At 41.5% G+C, this 12,461-nt stretch overlaps 1 protein-coding gene across 1 annotated transcript in view; it reads left to right on the top strand.

Annotated features, from left to right (window-relative positions):
- The window catches only part of LOC111159647 (nuclear mitotic apparatus protein 1), a 76,105-nt gene that overhangs the window by 372 nt on the left and 63,272 nt on the right, over positions 1-12,461 (top strand). The gene's annotated exons all lie outside the window — the stretch shown is intronic.

The raw sequence follows: 12,461 nt of genomic DNA, 5'->3' as shown, positions 1-12,461 counted from the left end.
TTTACTTGGTTAGGATTACATAGCTAGTGCATGGTTGGGTTAAATAAGGAGTGGGGGGTAAGGGGTGCGCGTTTTCTTGGACGGGTCACCTGATTTATTTTGAGCCCCACTTCGCATACGTTAACAATAACTCACCTGCCTTACCTACTTTTGGGGGTGGTTCTGAGGGTCAAATCAGTTAAGTTGTTTCATGGAAGCATCTTGGAGTGTACAAATACATGACTGTAAGTTACTGTGTGAAGGTTGTGGGTGGGAAAGAGCATAACTGGCTTCATGCTGCCTCCTCTGGGTGTCCTCTCTTGCTTACGCCCCAGGGGAGTGCTGCTCATCTGGTATGGGAAGAGTGTCTGCATGTTTGTCCTTCTAGATAGACAGTGTCTTTTGTCCCCTATCCTGATGCCTAGGCAGGTATGAGTGAAACATGTCCTGGCTCTTAATGTATGCTTTGAAATGAATGAGCTTTCATGGACTGAAAAGAAATAGGAGCCCATCTCCATTAAATGGCTTTTGAACCTCTGTATTCTATCTTTTTGCCTGGAATGGAACTGCCTTCTAAAACTGTGATAGTTACTCCCTTTAATCCGTGTTTCCCTCTCTCTAGTGTCTGTTTCCTGGTCCCATATTTCCAAAGTTCTTGAAACTGTTATTCTGTGATGGGCAGAAACCTTGATGATAAGGGGATTAGGGCTACCTTGTGAAGATCTTTACTGCTGTGAATATATGGGAACCCAGAGGGAACATTCAGACCAAGTAAGGTAGCATTCCATCAGCAGGGATGAGTATATGTGTTCCCTCCCTCTCTGTTCCTGAATAGTTCTCCTTGTAGAGGAAGAAGCACATAATTCTATGTAAAAGCTTCCAAAGTACTCTTTTCTTGGCCCAAGTTCAAGCAAATGATGACTAATTTTAATGATTGATTCTTAATCTAATGCCAGAGCTATGCTCCCCCAAAGCTAGGAGATCTTACCTGAAAGCTCATATAAAAACATTTCTATTTAGAATATTCTCTTTTATTTATGGAATATGAGAGTGAGAAGAATGCCTTGAACTAGTAGTTGAGTTCTAAGACTGTTAGGATGGTGAAAAGCCCTGCCACAGGTGGCTAAACAGGGCTGATTGGAGAATATGTTGACAGCTGTGTCTGATTGATAACACCCGATGGTCAGTAAGTATGTTGGGGGTCATTTATTTCAGCTTCTTACCCACTGTTCTACTGAACATATCAAAAGGTGTTGTCTGAACTCAAAATAAGCACTTCCAAAGATGGGACCACTCCCAAAGGCAGTCCATTTCAATATTGAACAATTCTAAGTAATAATTGTTATTGTATTCTAACAGTATTATGTTTTGTGCTGTCATTGATTATTTTCATTTTATCCTTCTATGCTTACTGTTTGTTTTTTCACCATTCTTTCTTGCATTTTATTCCTTTTGTGTTAAATAGATGAATATATCCTTCAGATGTTTTCTTCAGTGAGGGGTCAGTTAGTGTTAAACACTCTGTGTGGAAACATCTTTTTTTTTCCTCTTCAGTCTTGATAGTTTAGCTGGGTACTAAGCTTCCAATTATTTTCTCTCAGCACTTTGAATATGTTATTTTACTGAAATTCTGGCTTTTTGTTGTTACTTTTGAGAACTGTGCTCACAATTTAACTATCATTTTGTTGCAGGTAACCTGCATTTTTCTCTGGTAGTTTTTAAAGTTTTTTTTTTTGTTTGTTTGTTTTGTTTTGTTTTTAATTTGACAGAGAGAGTCAGTGAGAGAGGGAACACAAGCAGGGGGAGTGGGAGAGGGAGAAGCAGGCTTCCCTCTGAGCAGGGAGCCTGATGCAGGGCTCCATCCCAGGACCCTGGGATCATGACCTGAACCGAAGGCAGATGCTTAATGACTGAGCCACCCAGGCGCCCCTTCTCTGGTAGTTTTAAAGATCTTTTTGTTTGTGTTCTGCAGTTTCATTACATGCTGTGGATTTAATTGTATCCTACTGGGAACTTATAGTGGTTCCTCAATCTGAGATTTCATACCTTGCATAAATTTTGTAAAAAGTTTGTAGTCATTCCCTTTTTAAATAGTACCTCTCTCAGATCCCATATTTAACTTATGTTGGACTTTTTTATTCTGTCCTCCACATCTCTTCTTATCTTTCATGATTTCCATCTCCTTCTGTGTTACCTCTGGTAATTTATTTATTTATTAATTTTTTATTTTTTATTTTTTTTAAAGATTTTATTTATTTGTTTGACAGAGAGATCACAAGTAGGCAGAGAGGCAGGCAGAGAGAGAGGAGGAAGCAGGCTTCCTGCTGAGCAGAGAGCCGGATGCGGGGCTCGATCCCAGGATTCTGAGATCATGACTCGAGCCGAAGGCAGCGGCTTAACCCACTGAGCCACCCAGGCGCCCCATTTATTAATTTTTTAAAGGATTTTATTTATTTTTTTGACAGACAGATCACAAGTAGGCAGAGAGGCAGGCAGAGAGTGAGAAGGGAGGAAGCAGGCTCCCTGCTGAGCAGAGAGCCCAATGCGGGACTCCATCCCAGGACCCTGGGATCATGACCCGAGCTGAAGGCAGAGGCTTTAACCCACTGAGCCACCCAGGCGCCCCTGGTAATTTCTTTAAATCTATCTCCTAGCCTACTAATTTACTTTTCAGCTTGAACTAATTTACTTTGTGTATGTATGTTTGTGTGTGTTTAGGGCTGGAGGGGCAGAGGGAGAGGGGGAGAGAGAATCTTAAGCAGGCTCCATGCCCAGTGCAGAGCTTGATGAGAGCTCAATCTCATGACCCTGAGATCAAGACCTGAGCTGAGAGCCAGTTAGTTGCTCAGCTGATTGAGCCACCCAGGTGCCCTGAGTTCTTATCTTCATTAGCTAACTTTTTCATTTTTAGAAGTACTATCTAGTTCACTGTTAAATATGCTTCTTTGTTTTCCATGGTATCTTGTTTTTATCTCATGTTTTCAACTCGTATAATAATTTTATTTTATTTATTTATTTTTAAGATTTTATTTATTTATTTGACAGAAAGAGATCACAAGTAGGCAGAGAGGCAGGCAGAGAGAGAGGAGGAAGCAGGCTCCCCGTGGAGCAGAGAGCCCGATGCGGGGCTCCATCCCAGGACCCTGGGATCATGACCTGAGCTGAAGGCAGAGGCTTTAACCCACTGAGCCACCCAGGCGCCCCTCAACTGATATAATAATTTTAGATAAACTTATAGTCTCTATCATGTTTTTCTGAAGTTTATAGGGATTTGTTTTAACTGATTCTTGCCCGTAATGAATAGTTTCCACAGGTAGGTAGTAGTTTTGGATTGTAAGGTCACATTCAAAGGGGCATTGTCTGTGGTAGTCCTGTGTAGCTTGGGTCGAGGTCAGTTCTACCAAGAGCAGTTTATTTTCTTTCTTTGTTTCTTTCTTTTTTTCCCAATTTTCTTTTTTTTTTTTTTAAGATTTTATTTATTTATTTGACAGATCACAATCTTCTTTTAAGTCAACTTTGCTTAGGCATAATTTATGTACATTAAGCTATGTTTAAAGTAAAAAGTGTTTTGACAGATGTATATACCTATAAAAAGCTGCCACAATCAAAATACAGAGCTGCTCTGTCACTCCTCAGAGTTTCTGCATGTTTCTTTGCAGTCCATATTTCCCTTCACCTTGGCTCAGGAACTTTTTTTTTGAGATTTTATTTGAGAGAGAGTAGGAGTAGGGGGAGGGGCAGAAGGAGAGGAAGAAGCAGACTCCACGCTGAGCAGGGAACCCGACATGGGGCTCCATCTTAAGACTGGGATCCTGACCTGAGCCAAAGGCAGGTGCTTAACGAATGAGCCACCCAGGTGCCCCTCTCAGGAACTATTGTTAATTTGCATTTCCTAGAATTTCATGTAAGTTAAATCATATAGTGCATATTCTTGGGCCTGGTTTCTTTCACATAGCATAATACATATGAGATTTATCCATTTAGTTGCATATATCAGTAATTTGTGGCTTTCTGTTGCTACATAGTATTCTGTTGTATGGTTATATCATGTAATTTTATTATTCTCTGTTGTTGGACTTCTGGTTTGTTTCCAGGTTTTAGCTCTTGTGATTAAATTGCTATGAGCAATCATGTACAAATCTTTGAGCATTTGTATATTTTTTTCTTTTCAGAGTGGAATGACTGGGTTGTATGGCAGTTGTATTTAACTTTTTAAGAAATTGCCAGTTTTCCAAAGTGATAGTACCATTTTAATAGTATGTGAGAGCTCCATTTGCTTCATATTCCCTTTTTTTTAAGATTGTATTTATTTATATATTTATTGAGAGAGAGCATGTGCGTGCACGTGATCATGCTTGAGCAGGGAGAGGGGCAAAGGGAGAGGGGAAGAAAAATCTCAAGCTGATTTAGCAAGTACAGGGCTGGATATCACCACCCTGAGATCATGACCTGAGACAGATGCTAAACTGAATGAGCCACCCAGGAGCCCCCAGCTTCATATTCTTACCCAGACTTGGTATTGTTGGCCTTTTAATATATGCTATTCTCATGGAGGTGTAGTAGTATCTCATTGTGGTTTTAATTTGCATTTTCCTGTTAACCGATGATGGTGAACATTTTTTCACATATTTATTGGCCATTCATTGTATCTCCTGGAGAACTTTGTTATTGCTTCTGTTGGACACTCAAGGCTATTCCCAGCCTGGGACCAATGTATGTAATACAGATTTCCAGGCCACAAGCTTAGGCCACAAAACAACTATGGTTTTGAATTCCTAGGAGGGTTTTTCGTCCTACTTCACTAGGTGAACAAGATAAGCTTCCCTATTTCCCTGTGGACAGATTTTTTTTTTCCTGGTTTTTTTATTGACTGCCTCAGCCTTAATACAAGGATATCAGTTGTTCTTAGTAGGCTCAAAATCTGTCTCTTGGACAATGAGGAGGTTATAAATTCTTTACACGGCTAGCACAACTATGCTGTCAGGTCACACTGTTCCTGGAATTTCCCTTACTTTCTTGTGAGGTCAGTGTATCTGTGTGTCAGTTAGGATCCAAGCAGGAAAGTAGAAACCACACATAGCTATTTTAAGAGTGAACTCAGTAAATGGAATTAGTTTAAACCTTTGTGGGAGGGCTGAACAAGCAAAAGGGAATCTTAAAGTTGAGTTTGATGTAGTAACTGCATTAAACAGCTACCTCATCTAAGACAGAAACAAAGGGAGGAACAGTTGGAATTATCAGAGCATAGAAGTCTGAAGGGATCTGGAGGACTACGCCCTGATTCTCTGCAGACGGGGTGTTGCCTGGTGCTGCTGGTTTCTCAGGTGTTCCCGGGAAGGGCCTGGAGGAGCCAGGTTTGCTTGAGCTCTGCCCAGCTGGTGCTGTTGCCTCGGAGGGGTGTCAAGAGGCTGGTTCTGGGAGTTCAGAAAGATGTGGGAAGGAACCAACTGCTGTTGTCAAGAAACAGCACGCTGTAGGAAGGAGGAAGTTCCTGCTTTCCATTTTCCCTTTAGCACCTCCTATTGACAGAGCCTAACTATGAGCCAGCTGGCAAAGGTGAAATGGGGTTGGCAGAGTCCAAGCCCCAATGTCACAGAGCAGAGTATAACAGGGTAGGTGGAGCGGAGAGACGATAACTTAACTGGCTTAATCTAAAAGGACGTTTATTGTATTTCCCCAACCATTTCCAGGTGTATTTAGTAGGAAGATTTTCAGGTTATCTGATTTGTCATATCAACAGTCACAGCAATAGCTACGTTCTTTTTTTTTTTTTTTCTTTTTCTTTTTCTCAGTATATACTCTGAGCCAGGCACTATTCTAAGCACCTTGCATGAACTGCTTCCCAAAGTTCTTTAAGGTAAATACTACCATTATTACTGTTCCTTTAACAGGCAAATAAACTGAGCCACAAATAAGTCAAGTAATCTACTCAAAGTCATACAGTTTGTAAGTAGTGGAGTTGGTGTTCTGATCCAAGCATTCTGGGTTCTATAACCCCCATTCATTTTATTTTATTTTATTTTTATTAATTTTTTTTATTTTTTATTAACACATAATGTATTATTAGCCCCAGGGGCACAGGTCTGTGAATCGCCAGGTTTACACACTTCACAGCACTCACCATAGCACATACCTTCCCCAGTGTCCATAACCCCACCACCCTCTCCCTACCCCCCCCTCCCTCCCGCAACCCTCAGTTTGTTTTGTGAGATTAAGTGTCTCTTATGGTTTGTCTCCCTCCCAATACCATCTTGTTTCATTTATTCTTTTCCTACCCCCCAAACCCCCTACGTTGCATCTCCACTTCCTCATATTAAGGAGATCATATGATAGTTGTCTTTATAATCCCCATTCTTAATTTCTTTTTTTTTTTTTTATTTTTTTTTTAAATTTATTTTGACAGAGATCACGAGTAGGCAGAGAAGCAGGCAGAGAAGGGGAAGCAGGCTTCATCCCAGGAGCCCGATGGATGCAGGGCTCCATCCCAGGACCCTGAGATGATGACCTGAGCTGAAAGCAGAGGCTTAACCCACTGAGCCACCCAGGTGCCCCCCATTCTTAATTTCTTAATTATGCTGAAAGTCTTTCCCCATGTCCAACCCAAATCTATCTTCCTATAATTTCTGCTCAGTAGTTCTGGTTTCGTTTTCTTGCAAGAGAACACATAGGTTTTTCTCTTCACGTGCATGACAAGCATGCATATATTTGAAAAAAGTTTTCACGTTTTCACTGCTAAACTTCTGTAGCTCTTCCCTCACATTTGCTACAATATGACTTTTAGACCTTTCACCACAGTTGTTATTCTTCACTGCATTTACTCTGACTTTGCTCTTTAAAAGGTGGAGCACAGAGTTGTCACACAACCCAAGCCTGCATTGTGTTTTCTGTAGCTCTGTTACATTCATGGTTCATTGAGAGCATAACAACCTCTCCTCCACCTCCCACTAGAGGCAGCCTGCTACCTCCCCTACCCCAAAGGCAGCCTTTTAAATATGAACTGCTGTACCAGGTCTCTACCATCTTGTATTAGTTTGGCTGATTTCTTTTACTGTGAATGCAAGCCTTTATATTTAATCTCATTAAATTGTAATGTGTTGCTTTTGGTAATGAAAGCTTGGTTACAAAGCTTGGTATGAGCTTGCTTTAGTAACGAAAGGTTGCTTTTGGTGTTGAGATCTTTGCCAGAACAAATCTAAAAATATTGTATTTTCTGTCCTTCATAGTTTATAATTCCAAAGTTGACAAGCAGGATTTATATGTTTTCACTCTGTCTTTGGTAAAAATGCTAAAGATGATAGGTTTGAGAAGCAAGCTCTATGTTATACCACTACAGACCTTAAGTTGATGGAAGTTTGGGAGGGAATAGTCTTTTTTTTTTTTTTTTTTTTTTTTTTTAGATTTTATTTATTTATTTGACAGACAGAGATCACAAGTAGGCAGAGAGGCAGGCAGAGAGAGGAAGGGAAGCAGGCTCCCCGCTGAGCAGAGAGCCCGATGCGGGGCTCGATCCCAGGACCCTGAGACCACGACCCCAGTCGAAGGCAGAGGCTTTAACCCACTGAGCCACCCAGGCGCCCCGGGAGGGAATAGTCTTGATTATTCTTTCTGCTAAATTAGTGGAGGAGCTATCTGGAAAGGGCAATATCTTGGCTGTCAGTGAGAGGAGGAGAGAGTCAAGGTTAAGGGTTGGCCATTGGGCAGTCAGTCACCCTAATAAGGGACCACTAGGCAGAAGTAAAATGATCTGGTGGCTGTAGAAGGGAAAGAGCATATTGCACAGCATGCTCCTGGGTTGAGGCCTCTGTTGACAGCTGTGTCAGCTGCCCTTTCCGTCCTATTTAAGGGCTGATTTCTTTGAAGCCAGTGCAGGAAATGCCAGTGATTCAGCCTTGCAGATTTCTTCTGCCTTACTGCATCTGAGGACTGTTTTATATGGCGAGGAGTAAAGACTTCAGGTGTATTTATTTGACCACTTGGGTGCCTTCCTGTGACTGGCCAGAGACACTTGTTTTGCACGCTGTCAAGTTTTTGGTGCCCTGTGGCAAGGTGGATGCAATGTAACCCTAGCTCTTGGTCCTTTGTATGGGTAGTAACTGTATTCTGCCCTGTAAGTGGGCTTTTGTCAAGTGTCTCTGACTGCTGGATGGCCTCAGTGAAGGGTGAGGTAATAATAGCTTTTATTACCTCCTTTTCTATCCTTCCTGTGGTGTGATGGTGTGAGTTTGAGGGAAAACTCTTGTTCCCTTAGAGTTTGCATCTGTACTCCTTATGAACTATTGCAAAGTTGACTCTGGTTGGCTGCTGACCTCCAAAGCTCAGTTGCCTTAGGTAGTGAGCAAATAAGTAATGAGTGCCTCTTTTTTTTTTTTTTTTTAATTTTTTTTTTTTAAAGATTTTATTTATTTATTTGACAGAGAGAGATCACAAGCAGGCAGAGAGGCAGGCAGAGAGAAAGGAGGAAGCAGGCTCCCTGCTGAGCAGAGAGCCCGATGCGGGGCTTGATCCCAGGACCCTGAGATCATGACCTGAGCCGAAGGCAGTGGCTTAACCCACTGAGCCACCCAGGCGCCCCTATGGTGCCTCTTTTATCTCTCAAAGAGCTGAGTATACGAAGAAGGGTGTAATACAGTAATTTCTTCCTCACCAGCTGTTCAAACCTACAGATTCTTTATAGGAATAATAAATATTTATACACTCTTGTATAAGTTCAAACCTATAGATACTTTATAAGAAAAATATAAAAAATACACTGTTCACCTAGATTCACCAATTGTGAACACTTTGCTGCATTTGTCTCTATCCTTCATTTTCTGACACTTTTGACTGTTACATGTGAACATCATGTTACTTCATTCTAAATATTTCAGCAGTGTTTCTTAAAAACAAGACTGTCTTCCACAATACAGTTAGCACTTAGGAAATTTAATATTGATTCAGTACATTCAATGTATAGTGCTTGTTCAGACTTCACAAATTTTCCCAGTGATGTCTTTTATAGACTTTTTTCAAATCAATCTTCATTGAAGGATCGTGCTTACATTTAGTTGCCATGATTTTGTCATGCCCGTTGAACAGTTCTCTAATCTCTTAATCTTAAATTTTTTTTCTATCATAGTATTGACATCCTTGAAGAATTTAGGTTATACTTTTGCGGAATATATATATATATTTTTTTTTAACTCTTTTTTTTTAAGATTTTATTTATTTATTTGACAGAGAGAGATCACAAGTAGGCAGAAAGGCAGGCAGAGAGAGAGAGAGAGAGAGAGGAGGAAGCAGGCTCCCTGTTGAGCAGAGAGCCCGATGCGGGACTCGATCCCAGGACCCTGAGATCATGACCTGAGCCGAAGGGAGAGGCTTAACCCACTGAGCCACCCAGGCTCCTGCAGAATATATTTTTTTAAAGATTTTATTTATTTATTTGACAGAGAGAGAATCCAAAGCAGACTCCATGCTGAGTGCAGATCCCAATGTTGGGCTTGACCCCCCAACTTTGAGATCATGACCTGAGCCTAAACCAAGAGCCAGATGCCTAACCGACTGAGCCACCCAGGTGCCCCCAGAATATTTCTTAATTTGGATTTGTATGATTGTTTTCTCCTGATTAGATTCAGGTTAAGATTTTTAGTAGAACTATGTAGGTTAATGCAGTAGTGTGATTAGTGAATTAGAGACTAACACATGGACTCAGTATTCAGTTTTGCATGACCATATATAATTTGGCACACGATTGTGTAGTCTGTAAGCCCAGCAGGAACTGAGAGAAGAGGGAACTCAGCAGGACCTGGAATAACTAGGAAGGACTTTGGCAGAAACGTGGATAGAGTTTGAGGTAATTGGAGTATGGTTAGATAAGCTGCTATTTGGGTTTCCTATCCCACTATTAAGGTTGTATATCATGAAAATGAATTTCCTCTTCAGAGTTTTTATGTATTTTTAAAAAAGATTTTACTTATTTATTTGACACAGAAATAACAAGTAGGCTGAGAGGCAGGCAGAGAGAGGGGGAAGCAAGCTCCCTGCTGAGCAGAGAGCCCAATGCAGGGCTTGATCCCAGGACCCTGTGACCATGACCTGAGCTGAAGGCAGAGGCTTAAGCCTCTGAGCCACCCAGGTGCCCCTATTTATGTATTTTTTATTTTTATATATTTTTTAATTTTTAAATTTTTTTAGATTTTATTTATTTATTTGACAGAGATCACAAGTAGGCAGAGAGGCAGGCAGAGAGAGAGGAAGAAGCAGGCTCCCTGCTGAGCAGAGAGCCTGATGCGGGGCTCGATCCCAGGACCCTGGGATTATGACCAGAGCCCAAGGTAGGGGCTTTAACCCACTGAGCCATCCAGGGGCCCCTATTTATGTATTTTTTAAAGATTTGATTTATTTTAGAGAGCAAGATATTGAGCGTGCAAGTTAGGGGGAGGGGCAGAAGAAGAGAGGGAATCCCAAGCTGACTCCATGCTGAGGGTGGAGCCTGATGTGGGACTCAGTCTCACGAGGGATCATGACCTGAGCCAAAATCAAGAGTCAGACATGTAACTGACTGAGCCAGCCTGGCACCCCTCCTCTTCAGAGTTTTAGAGCTCTGTATCTTCTGTGTTATTTGTACTATTGGGAATCCTCATACTTTAGAGCTCTTGCTTTCGATTCAGAGATGATGCCCAGCATTTTGCCAGCTGCCTAACCTTGGGAAAGCTTCTTTACTTGCAAGATAGAAAGAATATTAATAACCATCTAAGAGGTCATTGTAATGCTCAAGGTGAAGTATTGCATAAATATTTGAATTAAAACATTTGAATGCTTTTAGATGGGGATAACACTTGGGCTTTTGCCATATGCTCCACTGGAGAATCCATATCTTTTACCTGTCTGACTCCTGAAGGTATTTGAACTTACCACTGCTGGATAGCTGAAGGCATGGAAATGAGAGAGGCTAATGCAGAGAGAAGTGGGAAGACTGGCTTGATAAGTTCAGAGTATACACTGGAATAGTGGGAAATAGGTTGAATAAATGACTTAAGGCCATATAATGGAGGATTTAAAAAGTTAAGCCAGATAATTTAAGTATGATGCTTTAGGCAGAAAAAAGCCATAGAAGGTTTTTGAGTAGGAGAAACACTTGGATATGATCATGGTATGGAGCCTCCCAAGAAAGGACCTTTTCTGGTTTGGAGACCAGAATCCTAATAGAGCAGAGCCTTCCCAGTGCTGACCAAAGGGAGTGGGGGTGGGGGTGTGGTGTGCTGTGGTGTGGTTTAGTTTGGCAATCTTGCCACAGGAGGCTAGAATTTCTGCTCCACTGACTGTTCCTGCTCTGCGACTGACTCACCCCGTTGACCTAGGCTGTGTGGCTTCCCTTCCGGTTGCTGTCTGATCTATAGAACCCTGGAGCTGCCCAGGATGATATGAGGCTGAGCTGATCAACAGTGGGTGGGATGGGAGAATGAACAAGCATTCCTGTCTCTTTGCCCCTTCCCTGGCTAGATGCTAATTCTAAGTCAGACTGCCAGGGATCTCTTGTCCAGGCCTGAGGAAGCTGTCTACGAGGAGGTAAGTTCAAGATGGTTCCTGCCCTGTCTGGTTTTTCATAGATCAGCTTTTTCCTGAACAGAAGCTTTACTATTTTTTCCCTGATTCATGTTCTTCATAGTAATGTTCTTTCAGTTACTTGAAGCACATGGCTTACTGCAGGAGGCAGGAAGAGAGGTTCAACAGACATATTTTTAATGTGTGTATTTGTGGGGTGAGGGGGGAGGTGTCCAGAGGTTTTCATTGACCCCTGCTCTGAGGTAGATTATCCAGAACTCTTGTGAGCTACATACTGAACAATGGCTCATACCCATAGGGGTGATTACAGAGAGCTATCCTGGTCTTTTTTTTTTTTTTTTTTTTTTTTTAAGTTTTTATTTATTCATTTGTCAGAGAGACAAACAGCACAAGCAGGGGGAGCAGCAGGCAGAGGGAGAAGCAAGCTCCCTCCTTGCTTGGGATGTGGATCCAAGGATGTGGATCCAAGGACCCTGGGTTCATGACCTGAGCTGAAGGTGGAGGCTTAACTGACTGAGCCACCCAGGCATCCCAAGATATCCTGGTCTTAAGCCATCATTTCTCAGCTACTGGTTTCAGAACCATTGTGATGTATTTGTGTGTCCCAAGTTATTTCCTTTCACTTTAAAAGGCAGCAGTAAAAATAAATAAATAAATAAAATAAAAGACAGCAGTGAGGAACACAGAAGGGGGAGGAGTATGGATTAGTATATATTTATGGATTATGCTAGAAGTTAGGGTGACTGGGTTTCTAGTCCTGACTGTTGCTAACCAGTTATGTTACCAGAGACAAATTGCCTAACCTCAGTGCACTGAGTGATCTCATACGTAAAAATGAAAAGTTTGGATTATATGATCTGGAAGATTCCTTCCAGGGTCAAAATATATGATTTTATAATGTGTGATTGTAAAGTAATACAATTAATATGTGACATATA

This window comes from Enhydra lutris, unplaced genomic scaffold (assembly GCF_002288905.1).
Source record: "Enhydra lutris kenyoni isolate GAN:26980312 unplaced genomic scaffold, ASM228890v2 scaffoldscaffold68, whole genome shotgun sequence".
Lineage (NCBI taxonomy): Eukaryota > Metazoa > Chordata > Mammalia > Carnivora > Mustelidae > Enhydra > Enhydra lutris.
Note: the sequence above shows the minus strand (reverse complement) of the source record. Positions and strands in the feature narration are given on the sequence as shown.